Source organism: Pan troglodytes, chromosome X, assembly GCF_028858775.2.
Source record: "Pan troglodytes isolate AG18354 chromosome X, NHGRI_mPanTro3-v2.0_pri, whole genome shotgun sequence".
Taxonomy (NCBI): Eukaryota; Metazoa; Chordata; class Mammalia; order Primates; family Hominidae; genus Pan; species Pan troglodytes.
In genome coordinates, this window is record NC_072421.2 from 118,522,727 (window position 1) to 118,547,083 (window position 24,357).

Genomic DNA, 24,357 nt, shown 5'->3' on the forward strand with positions numbered 1-24,357 from the left:
AAACAAACAAACAAACAACAACAACAACAAAAAACAGACAGTTAAGGCAGGTCCTTGGTAGAATTCTTTTAAACAGAGAAACAGCTTGAAAAATAAAGCTGCAGCTGCACAGATAAGAGAGCAAGTCCCAACATAGAAACGCCTTTGTTCTTTGTGTAATCAACGGGCACCCAGGAAAAAGTTTCCTCCCCTTCTACGGACATGTACATGGTGGGTTCCGCACAAATTTGCATGGGTAGCGGGAGGCTTGCCTGAGAAATGCCTGTGACCGCATAGGTAAGGGCAGTCACACAGGCAGCTACACAGACAGGGGAACTTTCTAATAAAAGCTTTTGTGTTCAACTGTAAAACAGCAACCCTCTTGGACCCCCTCTCTGCTGTGGAGAGCTTTCCTCTTTTGCTTATTAAACTTTCACTCCAACCTCACTGTTGGTGTATATGCTCCTTGTTTTTCTTGGTCATGACACAAAGAACTCTGGATAACACCTCAGACAGTGAGGCTGCTTCAATTGCAAATGACAAGATCTCATTCTTTTTATGGATGAGTAGTACATATATACTCTATATTTGTAGTATATATACACGTGTGTGTGTGTGTATCTATATACATATCACATTTTCTTTATCCATTCATCTGTTGATGGGCACTTAGGTTGCTTCCAAATCTTGGCAATTGTGAATAGTGCTGTGATAGACATGGAAGTGCAGATATCACTTAGATGTACTGACTTCATTTCTTTTGGGTACATACTTAGCAGTGGGATTACTGGATTATATGGTAGATCTATTTTTAGTTTTTGAAGAAACTGTTCTCCACAGTGGTTGTACTAATTTACATTCTCACCAAGAATGTAGGAGGGTTCCCTTTTCTCCAGATTCTCACCAGAATTTGTTATTGCCTGTCTTTTGGATAAAAGCCATTTTAACTGGGATGAGATGATATCTCATCATAGTTTTGATTTGCATTTCTCTGATGATCAATGATGTCGAGCACCTTTTCATATGCCTGTTTGCCATTTGTATGTCTTCTTTTGAGAAATGTCTATTCAAATCTTTTGCCCATTTGAAAATTAGATTTTTAGATTTTTTTTCTATAGAGTTGTTTGAGCTTCTTATATATTCTGATTATTCATCCCTTGTGCCCTGGATAGCTTGCAAATATTTGTGATCCCATTTATCTATTTTTGCTTTGGTTGCCTGTGCTTTTGGGGTACTACTCTACTCAACAAATCTTTGCCCAGTCTAATGTTCTGAACCTTTCTGCCATGTTTTCTTTTATTAGTTTTGTAAATTAAGGTCTTAGATTTATGTTTTTAATCCATTTTGATTTATTTTTGTATATGGCAAGAAACAAAGGTCTAGTTTCATCCTTCTGCATATGGATACCCAGTTTTCTCAGCACCATTTATTGAAGGGACTGTCTTCTCCCCAATGTATGTTCTTGGCACCTTTGTTGAAAATGAGTTCAGTGTAGGTGTGTGGATTTGTTTCTAGGTTCTCTATTCTGTTCCATTGGTCTATGTGTCTATTTTTGTGCCACTACCATGCTGTTTTTGTTACTATAGCTCTGTTTAATGCCTCTCGAGTTCAAGTGACTCTCCTGCCTCAGCCTCCAGATTAGCTGGGATTACAGGCATGCGCCACAATGCCGGGCTAATTTTTTTTTTTCTTCTTTTTAGTAGAGACGGGGTTTCTCCATGTTGGTCAGGCTGGTCCCGACCTCAGGTGATCTGCCCACCTCAGCCTCCCAAATGCTGAGATTAAGGCGTGAGCCCCTGCGTCTGGCCCTAATTATTAAATATCTTTAGGTAGTCTTCTTTGGGCTGAATCTGCTTGGTGTTCCATAACATTCTTGTACTTGAATATTGATGTCTTACTCTAGGTTTGGGAACTTCACTGTTATTATCCCTTTGAATAAACTTTCTACCCCTATCTTTCTCTCTACCTCCTCTTTATGTCCAATAACTCTTAGAGTTGCTGTTTTCAATCTATTTTCTGGATCTTGCAGGTGTGCTTCATTCTTTTTTATTCTTTTTTCTTTGTCTCCTCTGAATGTATTTTCAAATAGCTTGTCTTCAAGCCCACTAATTCTTTCTTCTTCTTGATGAGTTCTGTTTTTGTGACTCTGATGCATTCTTCAGTATGTCAGTTGCATTTCTCAACTCGAGAATTTGTTTGATTCTTTTAAATTTTTTCAGTCTGTTTGTTAAATTTAACTGATAGGTTCCTCAATTACTACTCTGTATTATCTTGAATTTCTTTGAGTTTCCTCAAAACGGCTATTTCAAATTATCTGTCTGAAATGTTATGCATCTCTGTCTCTCCATGATTGGTCTCTGGTGACTTATTTTGTTCATTTTGTAAGGTCATGTTTTCCTGGATGGTCTTGATACATGTGGATGTTTGTTAGTGTTTGGGCACTGAAGATTTACGTATTGATTTTAATCTTCAAGACAAGTCTAGGCTTGTTTGTACCTATCTTTCTTAGGAAGACTTTCCAGGTACTGAAATGGACTTTGGTGGTTGTAATATACATTTCTGGTCTCTGCAGCTGGATCTGTATTGGGAGCTATCTCAAGCTCAGCAATGCTGTGGCTCTTGTAGACTCACAGATGTACCCACCTTTGTGGTCTTGGATAAGATTTGGAAGAATTCTCTGGGTTACCAGCCAGAGACTCTTGTTCTCTTCCCTTATTTCTCCCAGATTTTCTCTCTCTGTGCTGCACTGCCTGGAGCTGTGGATGGGGTGACACAAGCACCCCTGTGGCCACCACCACTGGGACTATGGACCTGAAGCCAGCACAGTACTGGGTCTTGTGCAAGACCCACAGTCCGTACTGCCTGGCTACTCCCTATATTTGCTGAAGGATCTAGGGCTCTACAGTAGGCAAGTGGCCAAGCCACTCAAGCCTGTCTCTTTCCCTTTAAGGTGGCGAGTTCCCCCAGGTCTGGGTGGATCCAGAAATGCTGTCCAGGAGCCAGGGCCTGGAGTCAGAAGCCTTAGGAATCTACCTGGTTCTCTATTCTACTGCTGCTGCACTGGCACCCAAGCTACAAGACAAGTTTCTTCCCACTCTTATCTTCCCCTTTCACAAGCAGACAACTCTTTCCCATGGCTACCATTGCCCCAGGCTTGTGGTGAGTACTGCCTAGCTCCTGGCAATGCTCATTCAAGGAGCAAGGGCTCTTCAGTCAGCTTATGGTGAATGCTTCTAGGCCTTGGACTCTCTCATCAGGGCAGTGATCTCCCCTCTGGCCTAGGGAAGGTCCAGAAATGCCATCTAAGAGTCAAGGCCTGGAATCAGGGACCCCAAGATTCCACTTGGTTCTGTATCCCACTGCAGCTGAGCTGGTACCTAAGCTGCAACACAAAGTCCCCTTTACTCTTCCCTCTCCTTTACTCAAGCAGGAGTCTCTGCCCATACCCACCATAGCTGGGAATATGCTGGGTCACACCTGAAGCCAGCATGTCTCAGAGTCTCACCCACAGCCCACGGCCCACGGCCTGGGTATTGCTGCTGATTATTCAGCGCCCAAGGGCTCTTTAGTCAGCAAGTAATGAATGTTGCCAGGACTGGGTTCTTCCCTTCAAGGCAATGGGTTCCCTTCAGGCCCAGGGTGTGTCTAGAAATGTTGCCCAGGTGCTAGGGCCTGAAATGGGGGCCTCAGGACTCTGCCTGGTGCCCTGTCCTACTGTAGCTGAGCTGATATCCAAGTTGCAAGATGAAGTCCTCTTTGCTCTTCCCTCTCCTCTCCTCAAGCAGAAAGAGGGAGTCTTTACCAGAGCTGTGAGCTGTGCTTCCTGGTTTTGGGGGAGGCGTGGTGCAAGCACTCCCTTGGGTGCCCTGGCTGGTGTCTCACTATGTCACGTGCCCCCAAATCCACTGGCTCTGAGCCCAGCACAGCACTAGGACTTTCCCAATAATAGAGTTTAAAAAAACATGCACATATATGTTCATATGTTCAATTTATTTTTGACAAAACTGCCAAAGTAATTCCTGGAGAAAGGATAGCCTTTCAGCAAATGGTACTAGAAAAAATAGATAACCATATGGGAAAAAATGGACACTGACCATTACCTCACATCATACACAATGTTTACTTTAAATTGATTGTAGAATTAAACACAACTAAAATTATAAAAATTTCTAAAATAATCCATAGGATAAATTTTTTTTTTTTTTTTTGAGATGGAGTCTCACTCTGTCGCCCAGGCTGGAGTGCAGTGGCGCGATCTCAGCTCACTGCAAGCTCTGCCTCCGGGGTTCATGCCATTCTCCTGCCTCAGCTCCCCGAGTAGCTGGGACTAAAGGAGCCCACCACCATGCCCGGATAATTTTTTTGTATTTTTTTAGTAGAGACGGGGTTTCACCGTGTTAGCCAGGATGGTCTCGGTCTCCTGACGTCGTGATCCACCCGTCCCAGCTTCCCAAAGTGCTGGGATTACAGGAGTGAGCCTCCGTGCCCGGCCAGGAGAAAATCTTTACAGCCTCGCACTAAACATAAAAAACGACAAATTCTGCTCTTCAAAAGGAAAATTAGAAGGCAGTTCACAGGCAGAGAGAAAATATTTGCAATACATACATCTGATAAAGGGCTTTTATCCATAATATATAAATGACTATTATATCTTAGTAAGAAGACAAGCAATACAATATTAATGGGAAAAAGATTTAAACAGACACCTCACGAAAGGAGATATGAATAGCCATTAAGCACTTTAAAAGATGCTTAACATCATTAGTCAACAGAAGGATGCAAATAAACAACACAATGAGATACCAGTCTATACCCACTGGAATGACTAAAACTAAAAAAGACTGATAATCTCAGGTTTTGAGGAAGATGCGGAACTACTGGAACTCATATATTGTTGGTGAGTGTGTAACATGGTACAGTCAGCCATCTTGGTAGTTTTTGTTTTTTACAAAGGTCAATATACTTTTATATTACCCAGAATTTTGGACTTCTATCTCCTTATACATTCCAAATAAAAGGAAACATATGGTCACAAAATAACTTACACATGAATGCTCTTAATAGCTTTATTTATTATTGTCCCAAACTGGAAGTCAATAAAAATAGCTATCAACATTTAAAAGAACAAAAAATGTAGTACATTAATGCAATGGAATATTACTTCATAATAAAAGGAGTAAACTACTGATGCAGCAAACTACTACATGCAACAACATGGGTTGATTTCAAAACACATTGAACAAAAGAAACCAGACGCCAAACAATACATATTGTATGATTCCATTAAGATGAACTACTGGAACAAGCAAAACTGATCTATAGTACCAGTGGTTGTCTGAGGCCAGTGATGAGTTAGGGAATGACTACAAAGCTGCTACAGGGAACTTTTTGTTGTATAGAAATATTCTATGTCTTGATTGTGGTAGATACGCTAGTATCCACATTTGTCAAGACTTATTTAACTTTACACTTAAGTGGGTGCATTTTAGTCTGAGAATTATACTCCAATAAAATTAATTTTAAAAAGAAAGCAATGCTGATTTGAATTATTTATGGGTAAATGGGGCTTATCTCTTCTTAAGCATACAGTTCAACTGGTGGGAACTGAAGTGTGAATGCATCCTAGAGCATATCGATGTGCTTTTAGCATGCTGAGGGTATCAGTATGTTTTCCAGATGAAACTAAGGGTTTCACTTAACCTCATTAGTGTCACTAAAGTAGAGTTTGATTAAATTAGCTAGAAAATCTAGGCAGCTATTGAGCAGCCTGCAACAAGTGAAATCAGCAGATCACTGTGTTTCAGGATTTTAGCCACTGGGCTAGAGGACTAGGGAAAAACTTTTGTCCTGAGGTACATGGCTGGTGGTGGGGGAAAATGACTAAACAAAATCTCTTGCCAATCCAGTAAAATATCTTCACAGAATGTAGAACAGAATGAAATATAATGAATAAGCATTAAACCAGACCATGATGCACATCACAGGCAATACCCTAAAGAGATTACAAAGACAAAAAAGAACTCTTGCCCTTTTGTTTTATGTATATGTTAATCTATTATATACATGTTAATTGTATTTATCCAAAGGAAAAATACAATCTCTCATATATTTTTGATAAGCAGGAGGTTATATCTTGGAGCTAAATTTCCACAGGGAAAGAGAGCACCACCTGTTTTAGTGTTCACTTTTAAAAGAAGTGGCTCCTTGGCCATTAAGAATGACAACCCCATCAAAAACTGGGCAAAGGACGTGAACAGACACTTCTCAAAAGAAGACATTTATACAGCCAAAAAACACATGAAAAAATGCTCATCATCACTGGCCATCAGAGAAATGCAAATCAAAACCACAATGAGATACCATCTCACACCAGTTAGAATGGCAATCATTAAAAAGTCAGGAAACAGCAGATGCTGGAGAGGATGTGGAGAAATAGGAACACTTTTACACTGTTGGTGGGACTGTAAACTAGTTCAACCATTGTGGAAGTCAGTGTGGTGATTCCTCAGGGATCTAGAACTACAAATACCATTTGACCCAGCCATCCCATTACTGGGTATATACCCAAAGGACTATAAATCATGCTGCTATAAAGACACATGCACACGTATGTTTATTGCGGCACTATTCACAATAGCAAAGACTTGGAACCAACCCAAATGTCCAACAATGATAGACTGGATTAAGAAAATGTGGCACATATACACCATGGAATACTATGCAGCCATAAAAAATGATGAGTTCATGTCCTTTGTAGGGACATGGATGAAATTGGAAATCATCATTCTCAGTAAACTATCGCAAGAACAAAAACCCAAACACCGCATATTCTCACTCATAGGTGGGAATTGAACAATGAGATCACATGGACACAGGAAGGGGAACATCACACTCTGGGGACTGTTGTGGGGTGGGGGGAGGGGGGAGGGATAGCATTGGGAGATATACCTAATGCTAGATGACGAGTTAGTGGGTGCAGCGCACCAGCGTGGCACATGTATACATATGTAACTAACCTGCACAATGTGCACATGTACCCTAAAACTTAAAGTATAATAATAAAAGAAAAAAAAAGAATGACATTCCTAGGATGCAAAACTGGCAAGAAGTTTATTTATAATTCCATTTTCTGAAGGAAATGCTGAAAGAAAAGGGAGGGGGAATAGTTCTTTCCTTTTTGCACTGAGGAAAATTTTAAATTAAAATTCATTTTTAGATTTGTATTTACCCTTACAATTTTCCTTGTTACTATTTTCTACTAAAACTACAGTTTTCCAATTGTTTACTCTGACATTTTAACCTTTCTCTGGGCAGTTTGCAGCAGTCTTTAGATATTTATATCCAGCAAGTCCATGGTAAAATACAAAATAAAGCAATTATCAGAATTATAATGGGATGAATCAAAAATTAGTACAACATTTTTCTTGGGTGAATCTTTAAATATACCAGTTGTGAATGGTTAAAGCAGATATTTGATTAGCCATACACAAAAATTATCCTCATGATACATTAATTTTATAAACTGTTGTCATGTCTTTGTTTCTGCTTTCAAATGATTAACTACTTGAGTATTATTTTGTAGTTTTAGAAAATGAAATCTGGCCAGGCACAGTGGCTCACGCCTGTAATCCCAGCACTTTGGGAGGCTGAGGCCAGCGGATCATGAGGTCAGGAGTTTGAGACCAGCCTGACCAACATGGTGAAACCCTGTCTCTACTAAAAATACAAAAATTAACCTGGCGTGGTGGAACACGCCTATAATTCCAGCTACTCAGGAGGCCGAGGCAGGAGAATCACTTGAACCCAGGAGGCGGAGGTTGCAGTGAGCTGAGATCGCACCACTGCACTCCAGCCTGGGCTACTGAGCGAGACTCCATCTTCAGAAAACAAACAAACAAACAAAAAAGAAAGAAATCCCTATCCTAGCCGAGTTAATAGCTTAACTCTGGAGCCTGATAATATATGTTTTTTAACTGAGTTTTTCTTGTAAGGCCCAATGAATTTCCTCTGAGTTCTCAGCAGTCACAGGAGTAATATTGCATTTATAGGATAAACTAGGCCCTTTGGTAATTATCCCATCTTCCCAAATAATTTCTCCCAGATGCAAAATGCAAAGACACTCGTGGCCATTATATAGTATCAAAGTCTTATTATGAAGTACCCGTTGAAGGGCACAGATTGAATTTCCAGTGTTTAGTGTACATGGCTCTAATAGTTTTAAGTCTGGAGGACAAAGCCAACTTTTGGGCCATTTCTTACCTCGGTCCAAACCAGTAGTTATATTATTATAACAGTTAACTAAATATCCATAGATAACAGGCATATCCACCTTTGTTTATCTATCCATAGTAGGACTGGAGAAAACTTCTATTCTCAAGTTAATCGATTGACATTAGAGCTGTCTTCTGAGGTCTCTATCCATAAATGCCAGACACTTAATTAGATGCATTTCTTTTCTATACTCTTCCAATCAAACCAGTTAACAAATTTTTTGTGTGAAATTTAGGGCTTTGGTTTCTGGATGCATAGTAGTTACTTTTACTTTGATATTAAAACATAGTAATGAACATGGTCTTGTGTTTATTTGGCCAATAATCAGACTGTTGGATTCATAAATGCAGGCCCAGCATTTCTGTACTGGGAATACAATTCAGAGGAGAGAGGAAATGTGACTGTAGGAACCATTATTGGGAGTACAGAAAGAAAAAGTGGTGTAACAAATAACATGTTTATTTTCTAATAAAATGTGATTCTTATAGTAATTGAACAAAACACTATTGCAACTAGGACAGCAAGGTAGTCAGAATAATACATTCCTTAGAATACCTCCTTTCAGTTGAGTTCATTACCAATATTAGTCACTCTAGGAAATTAAACTTCAAATCTTTTGTGGAAACTGCAGTCTAGTCCTCCTGAGGAGCTGGCTTCACATGGAAAGCATGAAACCATCTGGTTTTTCTTTCACTCTGATACCCATATGAGTGATCGTGGCACTTGAAAGGGTCCCACCCAGCCTGGTGACAATGCATGTTTCCTCCAGAACACTCGTATTTAAACAAAATTGCCCAGCTTAATAGGGGTGATATTTCTTCCAGTAGTTCCTTCTAGGTCCTTTTCACTTTATGTCTCAAGATGTCTAGAAAAGAGAGAAGCCCTTTTAGCTATTGAACATGATTATGAAAGAATTGTTAAAGCAAGCAGAGTAAGTGGTTTCAGACCTAAATTCACAGGCTTGCCGAACATAAGTTCAAAGAGAGAGATAACATTATTAATTGCAAGAGTCACTCTAATTTTTAACAAAGCCAATTTTAACAAAGCCATTGGTAAATATCCAGGCCATTTTAACATAGTGGATTGTTGAATCATAGCCAGTGAGTTTGTTACTGTTTGAATCATCTATTCTACTTGGAGTATGATGATAGCTTATAGTAATCTGCAAATATCTGCATAATTCCTGGACAACAGTGCACATAAAATTATTTCCTCTGTCTGACTGAATAAGCTCTGAGAGCCCAAAAGTGGGGTTATGTGCATTAAGAGGACCTTTACCACTACTTGAGCATAAGCGTTTGAAGAGGGAAAGACTTTAGGCCATTCAGATGTCATATACACCATAACCAGACAAAATCTCTTCTTTAGGCATTAATTCTATGAAATTGAATTCCCTCTATAGACACTAATTCCATGAAATCTAAGTGCCATCAGTTTTCTGGTAAAGTTGATTGAGGAAATTTTTCTGTGGTACTTGGAAGTGGCCTGTAAAGTATTCTGCTCACAAATAACAAGTCTTTTTAATATGTTTTGAATAATTTCGTCTTTTTGATTGATGTAGTAAGAGTCTAGTGTCTCTTCATGTATTTATTTAAGAGATAGAGTATTTCTCTGTTGCCCAGATAGGAGTGCAGTGGCATGATAATAGCTCACTGTAGGCTATGAACTCCTGGACTCAAGCTATCATCCAGAGTAGCTGGGATTTCAGGTGTGAGCCACCACACCTGGCTAGAGTCTAGTGTCTTTAACATCCCTCTGTTACCTAAATCATTTTGTTTGATAATGCAACAAAAATGAATCAAGCAAATACTGTGGTATAGGAATTATTTTATGGATAATTCCTATAGTCCAGTTGAATTTCTTTTAACTCCTTTTCAATATTTTTCTGTTTCCCTTCATGAATCTTATTTTTCTGAAAATAAATACAGGTTCTTTGTATTAAAAGTGGGGCTTCTAAGTTTGAAGTCTGACATGTTTTAACAACGACTTTTGCAGCTGTTGGCAAAATCATTGCCTTCATAAATTTCATAATTCTATTCTGTGTGAATTCTATAGTGGATTACTGATATCTGAACAGGTAGTTGTAAGGCTTCTAACAAATCATCTCTTGATTATCCATGAGACATTGTAGTTCCCGTTGAAGTCAATAATCTATTTTTCCAAATTTGCCCTGTTGCATAATATACACCAAACATATATTTATCACTGGCATATATATTCACTCTAAGTCCAGACCAAGAATTTTAGCACTAGTGACGGCTATTAACTTACCTACTTGTGCCAACTTAATTCCAGACAAAACATAAGCTTCCAAGAGCTCATGATCAGACACCACAGCATAAGAAACCTTCAGTTGGCCAATTTATCCCAAGTACATGGTCCATCAGTAAACACTATGAAATCTGCATTTTGAAAAGGAGTATAAGATCATCAGATTGGGGCCTAGCATTTGCCTCTATGATCATTTTACGGTCGTGATATGTTTGACTAAGATCTGGCAAAAGAGTACAAAGGTCTAGGAAATTGCATCTCCCAGGCATGGTATTAGAATTGGATAACAATGCTTGTTCATAGTCACTCTGATGGCATACCAACAAAGGCTGTTTTATGTATGTATAACTATCATCATATGTAGAATACTCAAATAAATCTAGTGACCCAATGTAAGGGCTTGAGCCTTTTCAATAACAGTGGTGGCTGCTACCACAGCTCAGGGGAACCCAAGCAACTATCTAAAAGATCAGTGCCTCCTTCTTGCCAGGAGTCAATTTGATGCAGGGAAAGAGAGAAGTGCACGGGGATCAGAGACAGTTGGGACAGCAGAGAAAGGAAGAGGTTTATGTGAAAGAGAAAGTCGCTTTAATTCTTGTATTTCCTCTTCCATTTTCCTCAATCTTTCCTTCTTGTTCTTAAATCATTTTTAAAATTTTCCCCTTAGAATGGCAGTCATCTCATAAATACCAGTAATTCTTATGGCTGAAGTGAGAGATTTTTAAGATAAGACCCACCCAGATACGTTACAGTCATTCCTTTATATACATGGGGGATTGGCTCCAGGATCCCCCAAAGTACCAAAATCCTTGAGTACCTAAGTGCCTTCTATAAAATGGTATCATATTTTCATATAACCCATACACATCCTCCTGTATACTTTAAATCATCTCTAGATTACTAATACCTAATACAATGTAAATGGTGTATGAACAGCTGTTATACTGTATTGTTTAGGGAATAACAAGAAAAAAAGTCTGTAAATGTTCAGCACAGACACAACCATCATAGGCTTCACTACATTTTTGATCTGTGGTTGGTTGAATTTCTGTATACAGAACCCACAGATATGGAAGGCCAACTATAATTTGTCCAAATTAAAGAAACTGTAAAACTAGATTCTTACATGTATGCTCATTCCAAATGTGACAAAAAGGTATTCGAATTTAAGAGATTTAAAAGAAACACCTGCAGGCAACATTTCTGGCTTCCCATATTTTTCTACCATCAAAGATAATAGTGATCCTGATGGGATTTTTAGCTCTGGTATCACCCACCCTCACTCAATAATAAAATCTTGAATTTGGAGTGGATGGCTCAGGTAGTATTCCAAAAAGTGAAGAGCTAGAAAGGAGACTTTTCTATAATTCAGGGTCTCTTACCTGACTGTTGTGTGACCACAAGTCTTTCAGATGATCTACCCAATTCAGAAATTGCCAGAAAGATCCTATCCTCATTGTTAAATTGTTGGGGAAATAATTAAACACAAAATCTCCTGCCAACCCAATACAACCTGTATATAAAACATAGGAAAGAATGAAATAGTTTTGTCATTGAATAAGCACTAAACCATATGCCTCATAGGCAATGCATTAAAACAACTGCGAAGACAAAAACACTCTCAATCTTCTATGTTTTATGTATATGTTAATTCATTTCATACATGTTCACTGTATTTATTGAAAGGAAAAATAACATTTCTCATATGTTTTTGACAAGTAAGAAGTTACATTTTGGAGCTGATCCCACAGGCAGGGAGATAGGGCATCATTCTTTTTGGTGTTCACTTTGGTGTTCGAAGTGCTCCTTGGCACCTAAGAATGACACCTAAGAATTGGCACACTTGGCTGCAAAACTGTCAAGAGGTTTATTAGCTTTGAAAAAAATTTATATACATTTCAAAGAGACAGAGCTAACATTTATAATCTCAAGTTTTCTGAAGGAAATACTAAAAGAAAACAGAGCAAGTTCTCTTCACTTTTTTATACCAGGAAGAATTTTAAGTTAATTTTTAGAATTTTATTTACCCTTATACTGGCAAAGACAAGTCAAGGTCACAGTCCTAGAGGGGTAATACTGCCTAATAAATTTCCTGGATAGAGATTCATGCATAGGAAGAAGAAAAGGCGTTGCCTTAGTAACTGTATCCAGAGTATGAGGTGAACACTGACTCTCAAGAAAGTAGAGGTGTCCCATTATAACTAGGGCATAAGGTCAGAGTTGGAGTCGCAAGAAGAATTTGATGCTGGGTTTGAAAGGTTTGGGCTAGAGCTGCTTAAATGCTTCTCATTTGTATGGGTTCTTTTTTGTTTTGTTTTGTTTTGTTTTGTTTGTTTGTTTGTTTGAGATGGAGTCTCGCTCTGTGGCCCAGGCTGGAGTGCAGTGGCATGATCTTGACTCACTGCAACCTCCGCCTCCCTGGTTCAAGTGATTCTCCTGCCTCAGCCTCCTGAGTGGCTGGGATTACAGGCATGCACCAACATGCCCAGCTCATTTTTGTATTTTTAGTAGAGACGGGGTTTCGCCATTTTGGCCAGGGTGGTCTCGATCTCCTGACCACAGGTGATCCATCTGCCTCGGCCTCCCAAAGTGCTGGAATTACAAGTGTGAGCCACTGTGCCCGCCCTCATTTGTATGGGTTCTAAAATCCACGGTAGTGCTCAGCCTACAGATGATTTGGACCACAGAGCCTAGCTACATTGAGAAAGAACAACTTGGCCCTAGAAACAAGGACATTCTAAATTACACTGAGATTTGTGTATAAAGCTCATATTGCTGTTTTAACCACCAATAATGAAATTTACTCCTTTTACCCAGGTTAACAAAATATATCACAATAAAAACTAAACATTGAGTTTAACAGAAACAATATTTTTGAAGCAGAACACACATATTTTTAAGAAAATAATATTGCAAATGGTCAGTTTTGGGTCAATTTACCACACTAGGGTAACAAAGTTGATAAAATACAGCTATGTTCAACTAAACCATTTATCTACACTATAGTAAAATACTCGCAATCATTCCCAAGATCACAGTTTAAAACTATTTTAACAGATAAGACATGTGTTTTACGGGCACCTCTGTAAGAGATGCTTTGCCTTCCTCAGTCAAAAGCATGATTAGAAGGTTGACAATATTTACTTTTTCCTCTTATCATATAGCCTGCTCAAAATAGTATTATCATTGGTAATATGGTCTGTATCTTGTCTGACCCGGATGATGTGTCCCAAGAAGTAGGGTTTGAGAAGGTAGATTCTGCATTCATAGAGGAAGGGGTGGCCGTCCAGGTACAGGCCACATGTCATGAATCATTTCCCCTGGTTGTATAAATGGAGGACTCGGAGTTCCTTGATATTCAGTGAACTTGGGTAAAGAGTTATGATTATAATGGTGAGAAGGGTGTGTTTTTACATGTTGTTGTGAGGCAGGTCCTGGAAGAAGATATCTTATATGAGGTGGCATCTGGACAATACTATGTCCGTGAAGAGAGTGGTAGAGTAGAGGTCATTGCTGGACTTGAAGCTTAGCTATGAACCAAGTGAGGAGTACCTGCAGCCTAAGGAAGATGTGGCATTGCATGGCTTGTTGGTAGCAGAAGAGGTGCTATGGTACAGAATGTAGCTATGGAGGTAGAGTATTATAAGAACTCAATACTACTCGTTGACCTTGATATTCAGGATGATGGTGAGCAAATGTGGAGGAAGTAGGTGTGATTCTCAAGCACCTGAATTGGAGTGCTTTTGAATAGGAACAGTTATGAAATTGCCATGTTTTCTTGAAATACAAAGGTTCCTTGACTTACTGAAGGAGATGGAGGTAAAGCCGTGAACAATTCTGCTGCAGGAGCATGAATATCCTTGGGGCTAATGATGTAGCTCATGTGGCAAATGCTGCAAAGAAAGTAGGTATCATAATGTGCTGCTTTGGGGGAATATTGGCTCATATGGTGCTTGTCTGGCCGCATCATAAAATGGTTAGGGATTTCAATTCGTGATGGGGTATCATGGAGGATGAACATTTTCTAGTCAGGCACAAGCAACAGGGTTTTACACTCTCATATGACAGTAGTTGATATGAGCCTCTAGGTCCCTCTTGAACCCTTGAAGTGTGCTACACATGAAGATAAAACCTTGTGTATGTTTCTCAATTTGCTTCACAGGATTGCTACAGCCTGGACACATCTTATCTCTTCCTTTTCCATGTAAAATAGCACAGACCTAGCAAAAAACATGCTTACATGTAATCATCCGTCCATAGATTTTAATTGATAATTCACATTTGTCACATAAATGGACTGGTGTATCGTCTTTTTCACCTAAGTTGTTTACCTGAACGTCCCCCAAAAGTTATTCACTAGATCTTTGCTGATTTCTTTCTTAATTTTTTTTCCTTTCTTTCTTTCTTTTTTTTTTTTTTTTTTGGATGGAGTCTCGCTCTGTCACCCAGGCTGGGGAGCAGTGGCGCGATCTCGGCTCACTGCAAGCTTCGCCTCCCGGGTTCACGCCATTCTCCTGCCTGAGCCTCCCGAGTAGCTGGGGCTACAGAGGCGTGCCACCACGCCCGGCTAATTTTTTTGTATTTTCGGTAGAGACGGGATTTCACCATGTTAGCCAGGATGGTCTCCATCTCCTGACCTCGTGATCCACCTGACTCAGCCTCCCAAAGTGCTGGGATTACAGGCGTCAGCCACCGCGCCCGGCCATCTTTGCTGATTTCTAAATGATTCTCCCCTTCTACCGTCACTATACAGTTCTTTGCTATGGTCGAATCCTTCAGCGTCCTCCATGATTTGGCTCGCAGGGCACAGTGGGAACTGAAGTGTACTGCCCTGGAATCCCAGGGAGCGCATGGACCCTACCTTCTCCAGCCCCAGAGGCAGGAGTTTGACCAGGTCGCCTCAGCTCTGATCTCTTCTTACCTACCCCCATTCCAGAGAGGGAGTCAGGCAGAGGGAAAAACAGCGGGCATGAGAAGAGCTTCATCATTGAGGTTGCTAAGGCTGCTTTTCTTATTGTTCAATAATATGTAGCCTTTAACTGTGGAAGGAGAAACTAACCTTGAATGGGGGAAGAAGACGGGGAACAGAGGCATGTTAGTACCTGAAGGAATAAGATGGAGGCAGGTAAGGTGGCCAGCCTGCCCTTAAAGGCTTTTTGAACGGTGGAATCCTTTATGTTTTTGAGGTGAAAGCCCACATATGCTATGCAATTTTCAAATAGAGACTGGATACCTTCCTATCAGAAATGCTGTAGATCTGGCCTCTCAAACTTTTCTGGCAAATTACCCCTAATGGCAGAGAAGAGTTAACTTTGTAACTGTGAGGGTGAGGGAGCAACATTATAAGTACCTTCTAAAGCAAGACAATTTTTGGAATTCTTGTATGTTACTTTAACATATGAATATAACTTTCTGTTGCAGAATGTCTGTTTTAATGGAAAATACTGCATTTAATTATTTAGTTAACTTCTAGTATTTTCCTGGTCTTTGAGTAATATTAAAATCCTAGGAAGATGTGCCAGGATGTGTGCCAAATTCTATAGAACACTGCTATATCTCCCGTCGGTGTTGGTACACTAGTTTGTGATGCAGTGCATAGAGTAACTCCTTTACTGAGTACAAGATCATCCATTAGGACTTAGAAATCCTTTTTTATACAGAATCCTTTATATAGGTATTCATTTATAAGAGTATTTATCTGTAAATGAAAGTTCAAAGTTAAAAGCCTCAACAAATTAGGAAGGTGATTAGTTGCATTACAAAATGCCTTCCCATATCCCAAAACTTCTCCTTCTGGTTCTTTAAATATTACATTCTCTTGGTGCATTTGATGTATATTTATAGAATATTAACAACTTGGAGGAGAGAACTAAATAAAATAATGAGTTAAAGGGCGAATAATCAATCAGTGATAATCACTCAAATATGAATAGAAAGCATATTAGAAATGAACATATTTGTTTATGGAAAGATAAGGCTGGATTTACGGAAATTTCATCTGTACCCACCTTTTCATAACCTATGCCTATTGTGAAGTGAGGATATACCTTCACTGTAATAGCTTCATTCAATACTATTCAGAATAAATGTTTTCATTCTCACTTACAAAGAAACTTTGCAAAGAAAGTGATGAACTGCCATGCAAAAATATACCAAATATATTATTAAAAAGTAATTAAAGGGTAAGTCAGAGCATAAAACTACCCTTATGAAGCAGATTATCCATTTCTGCTGAAACACAAAGGCACTGTCAAAAGTGACCTCTGCCAGACAAAAAGACAAAATGGGGATGTTGCACCAGGTTGAAAATGCTATATTGAAAAGAAAAAATAAAAGCCATAAAAACATTTTTGATGGTATGCATTTATATACTGGAATTGCTGAATCATATAGCTAGATTAGAATATTTTTGCAGTAATATCATATGATTGATGTTAAGGATTTGGAGAGACTGAAATAATGAGAAGTTGAAAATTTTTCACATTTGCTGACATATTTTATAAAAGAAAAAATTTATAGTCACATGGAACATTTTATTGGAGAGAATGAATGAGAGAGAGAGTGAACAGCTGAGGTAGGGGGAAAAAGAATGAGACAGACCACTTTATGATGTTGGAAATCCTTATGAAACTTACAGCTGGTTGGAAGAAGGAACCAAGGATAGAAGCTTAGAGAAAAGCCACCCCTCTTTATCCATTTCATTGTTGATGGGTTCCTGAAAGGTTGCAAGTAAATATGTACCAGTTTTCTCACCTTGACCTGTAATATCATTTCACAACTATTTTACCTTAAGTTTGAATTTGTCATCACTGGGCAATGGCTGCTGATACTTGAGTTTTTGATATATTTGGCCCTCTGCCAAATAGCTAATGCTATATAAACAAATACCTAACTGTACAAGGGGACCTTGTATTTCAGTGTGTACCCTTCTTTCTGCAGAATAATCCTGCTTGAAGTTCTTTTCCAACCTCCTCTATATTCAGATGGATGCAGCTGCTCTGAGTGAAACTGAAGTGGGAGAGCCCAGAGTCTTACCTCCTTAACACTCCTACTGCTCTGGCCACCCCAATTACTCTCTCTTACAGTGGTTATTTAGGCAGCTCAGAGAAACACAGCTTGAAAACCACTCCTCACAATATATATTTTCTACACTGATGTATAAAATGTTTATAGTGAACTATATCATATTGGCAAAAGAATAATAGGTGAGTACCCATCTCTAGCTTAAGAAACAGAGTATTATTCGTGCATTTGCAAGCCCTGCAGCACCCCCTCACTCATTATCACCTCCAACAAGAGGAAAGCACTATGCTAAATTTTGTGTTCCTCATTCTCTTGCTATTTTCAGTTTTAAAAATTATGTGTATATATCTTTATCCAAAATCTTGTTTAGTTTTATGTTTTTACATTTCTATGGATGAAATGATACCATGACTTCCTTTATTCCCTTAACATATTTCTGAGATATTTTTATGTTAATGCATGTAGCTGTATTTAATTCATTTTCAGCAGTGTATTTCATTGTATGAATATATTATAATTTAACCGTTGTCTTGTTGGGGAATATTTGGTTTGTTCCCAGGTTTTGCAATTACAAGTGCTACTATTGACACTACTATTGATGCTAGGGATTTGGAGAGACAGAAAGAATGAAACATTCGTGCATGTCTCTTGTACATGTTCAAGAATTTTTCTAGGGTGTATATATATGTTTGGAACCACAAGATCATAGAGAATAAACATACTCAACTTTTCCAAAGTGGTCCTACCAATTTGTCAGCAGACTATAAAAGTTTTTGCTCCACATCTTCACCAATACTTCACATTAATAGACTTTTAATTTATTACCAATTTGGCAGTAGTAAAATTCTTATTGTTATGTTTTTAATTTTGTGTTTCTCTGATTGCAAATGAGATTGAGCAGCTTTTCATGTTTTATAGGTCATTTATAATTCCTCTTTAAAAAAATACCCATTCATATTATTGGAACATTTTTTTCTGTTGAACAATTTGTCTTTTCCTTATTGATTTGTATGAGTTCATTATATACCCCCAATATTGATTCTTTGTTATATGATTTTCAGTTATCTTCTATAAGTTTGTAGGTTGCCTTTTAATTTTCTTCATGGTGTCTTCTGATAAACAGACGTTCTCAAATTTGATGGATTAAACTTATCAATCATTTTCTTTAGTGCTTTTCCGATATGCTTAAAATGTTTTCCCTAACCTGAAGTCAAAAAGGATACTTTCCCTTGTTTATTTGTAGGTTTGGACTTTCAAATGGAGTATTTTTTTTTGGCTGGGGGGAGACCGGAGTTTTATTATTACTCAAATCAGTCTCCCCAAGCATTTGGGGATCAGAGTTTTTAAGGATAATTTGGTGGGTGGGGGAAGGCCAGTCAGTCAAGAGTGCTGATTGGTTGGGTCAAAGATGAAATAATAGGGAATTGAAGCTGTCCTTTTGGACTAAGTCAGTTCCTGTGTGGAAGCCACAAGATCAGATGAGTCAGTTTATCGATCTGGGTGGTGCCAGCTGATCGATCGAATGCAGGGTCTGCAAAATATCTCAAACACTGATCTTGGGAGCAGTTTAGGGAGGGTCAGAATCTTGTGGCCTCCAGCTGCATGACTCCTAAACCATAATTTTTAATCCTGTGGCTAATTTGTTAGTCCTACAAAGGCAGTTTAGTCACCAGGCAAGAAGGAGGTTTGTTTTGGGAAAGGGCTGTTATTGTGTTTGTTTTGTACTATAAACTAAGTTCCTCCCAAAGTTAGTTCAGCCTTTGCCGAGGAATGAACAAGGACAGTTTGGAGGTTAGAAGATGGCATTGGTTAGACTAGATCTGTTTCACTGTCTTCAGTTATAATTTTGCAATGGTTGCTTCAATCCTTCCCTTTGGATTTTATAACACCTTAATCTTAAAGTGTTGGCTAATGAAGATGGAAAAAGTGTGAAGACCGCTCTAACTTCTTCCTGCTGATCAGGGGGATAGTGGGGGTAGGTGTTGACCCCAAGGTGAGAGGAGTGGAACCACTTTGCAACTGTCTGAGCATACTCATGCAGGCCTGGTTGGGGTTCCAAGGTTTGCATGGCAAAGGTGTTAGTATTGTCATCTATAGTTTTAGTACCACATTTAAGAGAACAGCATACTATAAGGTAAATATTGAGTACTAGGGTAAGGGGTGCAATTCTTAGTTTTAAAAGTAAAGATTTGAAAATATTAGTTTGGGGACTTGTAGCCCTCAAGGATTTTGTCCAAACTGCAGAAAAAAACTTTGAGAACAGCTAACAACAGGTATACTATAGTTTTTCTTTTGAACCGTAATTTTTCTCTCTCCAGTCCCCATGTTTATTAAAAACAAATCATGATATAATTGAGTTGTTTACAACATAAACTTTAGTCTTATTGTACTTGGCCTGATTATTTGCATAAAGTACAGCAAGAATAATGATTTTTCACATAGGCTTTAAAAATTGGCTTCGATGGAACTCTATTCCATAAGGAATCTTAGATAAGACTTTTATAAAGCTGAGCCCAGCTATGGGTTCGTACCCTCAAATACCTACGAGTTGGCTAAATTCCTCTCCTCTCCTCTTGAGGTTCCAATATAGCTTGGGGCTCCTGGACCTGTTAGAAAGTTGACATTCTTTACTTACCACAAGTCGGGAATCTTGTACAGAGATGGCGTAGACAAGGTATGAGGCCACATTTCCCAAGGGGCTTTTATTGGCTCTACAAGTCAACTTTGATTCTTTAAAGAAGCCATTCCAGTCAAAGCCTTGGTGAAATAACTAGTTTCTCCAGTTGTGTCCTGTTACAAAAGAAAACAGTTTCTTATTGCACTTAGCAAATAACTATACTGTCATTAAGTTGAGAATATTCACAAATAAAATGGAGTCTTATTTAATTGATCTGCTATTGATTTTGTATGGAGTGACATGGTGATCCAATTTCATTTTTTTCCTCCATATAAATAGTCAATTATTCCAGAACCATTTCTAAAATAGTCTACTCGTTCTCCTATGATTATCAATGGCAAGCTCTGTCACCTATCCAGTTTTCATATATGCATAAATCTGTTTCTGGAGTCTCTGTTTCATTCCATTGGTCTGTTTTCTTATCCCGTCTTAATTACTGTGGCTGTATGAAGTTTTGAAGTTTTAAAGAGAGGAACAAGTCTCCCAAACTTATTTTTGAGGAACGTCTTGGCTCTCCTTGGCTGTTTGCTGTATAACAATATTTTAGGTTGGTGGGATATTGGAGGGGGAGGGATGAGGGAAAAGAAGGGGAGAGAAAAAGGTTTACAAATATATATTTGCTCACATATAAATATTCTGAAAGTCAACTCTGCTGTTGTAGTCAAGCATTTTTTAGGCCATAAAAGTTGTCTGCTTAAATTTATTGACATGAGTGTCAGTACCATATGTGATGAGGCACTGGGTCAACATAATTTTTGTTTCTTTTATTTTTAAAAGTCACATCCTTGGGATCTTATCATTTCTTGAGATGAACAGTATAACGTTGTGATTAAAAAAAAGCATGAGCTTTACTTTGAGGAACATTTCTTTTTAATTTTCTGTTCTGCTGCTTAGTATTTGTGTGACCTTAGACATATTACTTAATATTTCTGAAATGAATTGCTTGCTTTTTGGTCTGTAAATGGTAGTGATAATATTGACCTACTGTGTTAGTTTTTTATCTGCTGTAACAAATTACCATAAGCTTAGTGGTTTAAAAGAATATAAATTTATTATCTTATATAGGTTAAAAGTCTGACAAGGTCCTTACTGGACTAAAAGCAGGTTATTGGCAGGGCTGCATGCCTTTTTGGACTCTCTACAGGAGAATCTGTTTCCTTGTTCATTCAGATTGTTGGCAGAAATCAGTTTTCTGTGATTGTAGGCCTGAGGTCTCCATTTCCTCATTGGCTGTCCACTGGGATCTTCCCAGCTTGCAGAGGCCAACTTCATTTCTTGGTTCATGGCCCCGTCCTTCATCTTCAAATTCAGCAACAATGGATTGAATCCCTCTCACTCTTTGAATCTCTCTTGCTGCTTCTTCCATCACGTCACTCTGTGTCTGTCTCTCTCTCTCACTCTAGCCTGGAAAGGTTCTCTAAGGGCTCATATGATTAGATTGGGCCCATTCAGATAATTCAGAATAATTTCCCTATTTTAAGGTCTGTAACTTTAATCACGTTTGTACATGGCCCTTTTGCCATGCAAAGTAACATATTTACACGTTCCGAGATACAAATGTGAACATCTTTTTGGGGAAAGGAAGGGTTGCATTATTGTTCTGTCTATCTGCCATGCCTACCATGTGACTGTTGTGAGGAATGCATGAGCTAATGCATGTAAAGAGCTCAAGATAGTTTTGACATGTAGTAAACACTCAACTGGAGTGTTATTAACATTTGAATTACTACTTATTAGCAGCGAAATGTGGGTTTTCTCCTTTACTGTTTTTGGAATATTTATGTGAACTTATCTTACCTTCTACTCACATAATTCCTCTTTAAACTTTTTTGAAGTCATGAAATATTTTAAGCATACAGACTTATATAATTTTTGAGAATATTGATGCCCTATACAGTTGTAATGGGTTGAATTGTGCTTGCCCCCAAATATATGTTCATATCCTAACCCCTAGTACCTGTGAATATGACCTTTTTAGCAATAGAGTTTGCACATATTAATAAAGTTAAGGTGAGGTCATATTATATTAAGGTCGGCTTAAGTCCAGTGATTGGCATCTTTATAAGAGAAAGAAAAGGCAGATTCTGTCACAGAGGCACAGCAGAGAAACACAAGGGAAGAGGCCATGTAATGATGGTGGCAGAGAGTGAAGTGACGCAGCTCTAAGCCAAGGAATGCCAAGGATTGCTGGCAACCGCCAGAAGCTAGAAAGAGACAAGGGAAAGATTCTTCCCTAGAGCCTTTAGAAGGAGCATGGCCCTGCCAGCACCTTCATTTTGGACATCTAGGACTGTGATAGAACAAATTTCTATTGTTCCAAGCCACTTGGTTTGTGGTATTTTTATTACAGCAGCCTAGGAAACTAATATAAAATCTTGCCATGTATTTTTTTCAACTTGGTTTTTCTTTGAAGTAGCATATCAAAGATGGTCTTGTTAGTTTCTAGTGTATGAGACATCTACATTCAAATATATGCCAAATATATGGTCAATATCTTAAGGAAGACTTGTTTTGTGTGGCCCCTAATAGTAAAATTAGGATCTATGAGTAAAAGTTGTAAGGAAACTGATTTTTTAGCTCAATATATAAAATGAGGCTTTCTAACAATCACAGTGGTCCGTGGCAGTGAGAGCTGTTTCAATACTCATACGCCAGACATTTTTTTTGAGGCAGTGGAACTAGTTTCTCATGAATGTTTTAGATAAAAACTCATTTTAAAGAAAATTAATTATTCTCATCGTAAATTGGGAATAATGATGTTTCATGTTGGTCACAAAAAATAAAAGTCTAAAATGATGCTGGCTTATTTAAATGTATACAAGAAAAATACAGAAAGCTCTTATCAACATTTTCTGCATGAAATTCAAATGGAAATGAAATTTAATCAGTTAGCTGATACATATATAGATAGCTAGTCTATATTATAAGGCTGCATCTAAATCAATTGGTAGAATTTTTTCTTAAAAAAAGCAATGAATCATCCAGTGTTTATTGAGTGCTCCCTCTGTAACGTAAGGGAGGTAGATGATACTGTCACTACCCTAGTTGATGTTATACTTTTGTTGAGTTGTGTGGTAGTAGGCTTATATAGGGTGTTTTTCCAGGATCCATTTTCTAACCCTCTTTCTAACCATATTCAGACTTTCTTTCTGGTATTCCCCCCTCTCCTTAACAGGTTACTTGCTTCAGGCCACCCAGTCAGGGTGAATTTCAGTACTCTTATTTGGAATGCTGGTGAGAAGTTCTGTGTGTCTCTTTGGATGTTGTAATAATGTAGTCTTGATTGTGGCTGGCAGTTATATGATTGTCAAGAGATGTACCAGTCTTAGGACAAAGTTGACACTGAGGATAGTGGAGTAGAAGGATATAAGGATATTGAGTCCAGGAAGATATCATTGAGCTGCTACATCAACTAGTATCTGCATGTTTCAGTTAAGTGAGAAAATAAATCCCCTTTTTGTTTAAGTCAGTTTGCACTGGATTTTCTGTTTTTTTGTAGCATAAAGTCTTATCTGATACAAACATATATTCATAAAGCAACTGAAGAATAACAAATGATAATCTATAATCAAGAGCTAGACATGCTAAAAATAAATACTGTAGATTTTTGGTTTTTAAAGTGTGGTTCCTAGGCCAGCAGCATCAGCATTGCCTGAGAACTTGTTAGAAATGCAAATTTTATGGCCCCACCCCAGATTTACTGAATCAGAAACTCTGGCAGAGGGTCCCAGTAATTTTTGTTTTAACAAGCTCTCTAGGAGATTCTGATCATGCTGAAGTTTGAAAACCACTGCTCTAGAAGTTCAGGAAATGAGGGATTATTGTTTATTGAAGAGTAGTGAAAGACTTCATGGAGAAGGTGAGATGAACTAAATACTAGAGTAAGATGGACTTTTGAAAAGGAGACTCATGAAACAATAAGGCACAGAGGTAAGAATGAAGATGGTATTTATGGGGCATTTTATGACTAATTGTGACATTAATAAAATAGTGAAGGACTAAAATTGCTTGAGTAGTGGGGTAGGAGAGAATTGGTGGCTGAGATTCAGTTTTTATGTTTGTCCTGGTATTCTCATTTTACTTGAATTCATTGAAAACCTGAACAGTAGAATGCATTATTGATATTCTTCATTGTA

General features: G+C 38.3%; 1 long non-coding RNA gene across 1 annotated transcript; it reads right to left on the reverse strand.

Annotated features, from left to right (window-relative positions):
• Positions 1 to 4,061: 4,061 nt before the first annotated feature.
• Positions 4,062 to 20,324, reverse strand: LOC104003985 (uncharacterized). Its single transcript, XR_676790.3, has 4 exons — positions 20,180 to 20,324; positions 11,904 to 12,034; positions 10,522 to 10,652; positions 4,062 to 9,115 (listed from the first exon to the last, which is right to left on the reverse strand). It is a non-coding gene; the product is annotated as an uncharacterized LOC104003985 (long non-coding RNA).
• Positions 20,325 to 24,357: the final 4,033 nt, after the last annotated feature.